The following is a 2,980-nucleotide window of genomic DNA, read 5'->3' as shown; positions in this document are numbered from 1 at the left end:
ATATGTGTTGTTAGAAAATTGCTAACATAATATAATATCATATCTCATTCTCATATAACCCTCTGTGTTTTCTCTTATAATATATAATATTTTCTCGATTGATTTTAATAAAAAGCGAGTGTTTCCACAAAGTTGTCGATTGTTTGTTCTCTTGGAATTTTTAGTATGCCATGTAGTTGCAACTCTTTCACATCAAAGACGATTTCTTAAAATTTGGGAGGTCGTTGACGAAACTAACGCCACTTGAAGAGGATTCTAAACATTTAATTTAATTGATTCTTAACATTTTAATTTTGTTGACGTATATTCTCAAATTCTAATTGATTCTTGATAGTTTAATTTGATTGATTCTTGTCGGTTTAATTTTCTTCACAAATATTATTGACAAATTTCTAATCGATTCATTAGGGCCAAGATCCTTTCTCAACTGTAGTGTCGACATCTTTTTCATCCCTCTTAGTTGACGAGTGTTTGTCTGGATAATCATTAGGTTGGATCGCATTACTACTAAGCATTTTGCTCGGGGCATGGGAATTATTTTATGTTCCAGTAGGAAGTCCATCCCTAACATGATGTCGAAGTCGTCCATCTTGACTATCACAAAGTCGGTTCATTCATTCCAAATCCCCAGCTTGATTGGAGTTCTCTTTGCAACTCCTAAGACACGTAAAGTTGCCAAATTGAGTACCTTTATCTTTCCAACGTCTCGATGCCGAAGGATATTCAAGCATTTTGCTTTGGTCTCCGTCATGAAGTTGTGGGTGGCTCCAGAGTCGATAATAGTGTTTTTGACCGCTCTGTAATTAACTCAGACCTCGACATACATAAGACTGTGTTCCACTGGCTCATCTGTCTCTTTCACTCTATTCTAGAGAGCAGACAAGTACTTTAGTGTCTCATGCGAGGGTGTTCAACATTATAAGCTAACGACATTTTTGTTTCTATCGTCTCATACTCGGCTCCTAAATTCACTTTGAGTTTTGCATGGAAGGCGTATGATGTCGTCTTCTGTGGGCATTCAAATTCTTGACTGCCCCCTCCATGCAGTCTTATCTCTCTGTTGGGAGGACTCGCATTCCCCTTCTCTGCCGTTGAGTCTATCACTGGACCTTTGGGGGAGTTGATTCAATAATTCATATTTTCATTATTAGTGGACAACTGGTTTTGCCCTATCTCTTGGAGTTGATCGATACTAAGATCAAACAGTCATTCGACGGTAGTATAGGTCGTGGAAAGGTCTTGAACTCTTTGTTCGTAGAGCTTGATTTTCGCCCACAACTTCAATCTCTCAACAAAATTTAAGACCTTGCTTGTCTCGGACATATCACGAATATCTGACATAAGCCTAGAAAACTACTTAACGTAATCTTAGATACTGTCAGTATGCCTAAATTCTATTAACTTCCTTCTTGCGATTATATCAACATTTTCTAGGAAGAATTGAGAGCAAAGTTCTTGTTTCATGTTATTCCAAGTGTCCACAGTACATTATCTTGAATGTCCATGTACTTGGACTTCCACCACGACTTTGCATTGTTGCCAACACGACCTTCACCTTTTCTGTCACGATATTTGTGGCTCAAAAACATTGTTCGAGGTCAAAGATAAAGTTCTCTAGAGACTTGACATCTCGTACCCCACAAGGCTTTGGACTCTAGGACCTTTATCTTGTTAAATTGTATTATACGCCTAGTTGTGGTTTGGTTCTCCACCACTTCCATGGTGAGGTTTAATTTGGTGTTTAAAACCACCTCTTCGGTCCTAACAACTCCAAAGGCAGCTATCAAACCTCAGACATTTCTTATACCATCTGAAAGATCGCTTGTTGGGTCTTGTCTAAGCCCTCGACACGTTCTTCCATTCTGACAACAAAGCCCGTCGAGCTATCCCTACACTTGAAGCCACCAACAGTTGTGGCCTTGTCTTCTAGGGCCTCGACCCTAATCATTAATTTGAAGACAGACATGATTTCAAGACGGCCTACCATTTCATCGATCCTGTCGGTTTTAGCAACAATCTCATTCCATCATAAACTTCCTCATGGAGAGTAACTGCTCTTTGATTTCAGTCAATCAGTTAGCTGAGACTTGCCCAGTTGTTGTGTACTACTCAACTTTGATACCACTTGTCATAATCACATTTTTGCGGCAAAGGGACAACGATTGTACAACACTTATTCTAGTCTAACAAACAAGTCAGCAATGAGAAATTCATATTTTGTTCTAATCGAGTCACGTTTGAGAGAAATGTTTTGAAAAACATGAGCAAAGAAGTACGTTGAAATTTTTTTTTAAAACAAAACAATTTTTTTGTCGAGTGTTGCATGTGGGGGCAGCGATGCATGACGTCCAAGCAAACGTGCCATCGGCCAGAAGGCTCCGGGCGCAACTTGCGTTCAAAGACTCGGTGGTTCGCAGAATCCTACAATTATTCACACCAAGTATCGCATTTCGCTACGTTCTTCATCAATGCGAGAGTCGAGATATCCGTTGTGAATAATACGAGATATCCGTTGCGAGACCGGGGCAAGGGCTGAAAAGTGCCTCTAGGTGGATAGATCGGGATACCTCAAACACTTATTTTTCTAACCTTATCATCTAAAACTAATATTTTGTCTCATATTGTCATCACAAATTTAATGCTTGGATTATTATAATTAGCACTATGGTGATTTCAACAATGAGAACACTAAAGAGCCACATTGAGAATATATCTTATGAGTAATCATTTAATAATTGGCACTACGAGAGACCACATGTATTCTAGGACATTTATTTAATAATATTCTACGATAAGTATAGTGTTACAAAATCATTATTCAAATAATTTAGTTGAATGTATATTAATGCTCAAAACATTATTTTGTTATGTTATAGGCATGATCAAACCCAATGTTGGAAGCCACGTAGAATATACACCAAAGAGTGAGGCTCACCAATACCGAGCTTGATTAGAGTCGGGTTAGTCTAACTTAGCTCAA

General features: G+C 38.4%; 1 non-coding gene across 1 annotated transcript; it reads right to left on the bottom strand.

Annotated features, from left to right (window-relative positions):
- Nucleotides 1-2,342: 2,342 nt before the first annotated feature.
- LOC111786012 lies at nucleotides 2,343-2,501 on the bottom strand. The gene has a single exon (XR_002813737.1). It is a non-coding gene; the product is annotated as a 5.8S ribosomal RNA (ribosomal RNA).
- Between the last annotated feature and the right edge of the window lie 479 nt (nucleotides 2,502-2,980).

Source organism: Cucurbita pepo, unplaced genomic scaffold (assembly GCF_002806865.2).
Source record: "Cucurbita pepo subsp. pepo cultivar mu-cu-16 unplaced genomic scaffold, ASM280686v2 Cp4.1_scaffold000918, whole genome shotgun sequence".
NCBI lineage: Eukaryota > Viridiplantae > Streptophyta > Magnoliopsida > Cucurbitales > Cucurbitaceae > Cucurbita > Cucurbita pepo.
Note: the sequence above shows the minus strand (reverse complement) of the source record. Positions and strands in the feature narration are given on the sequence as shown.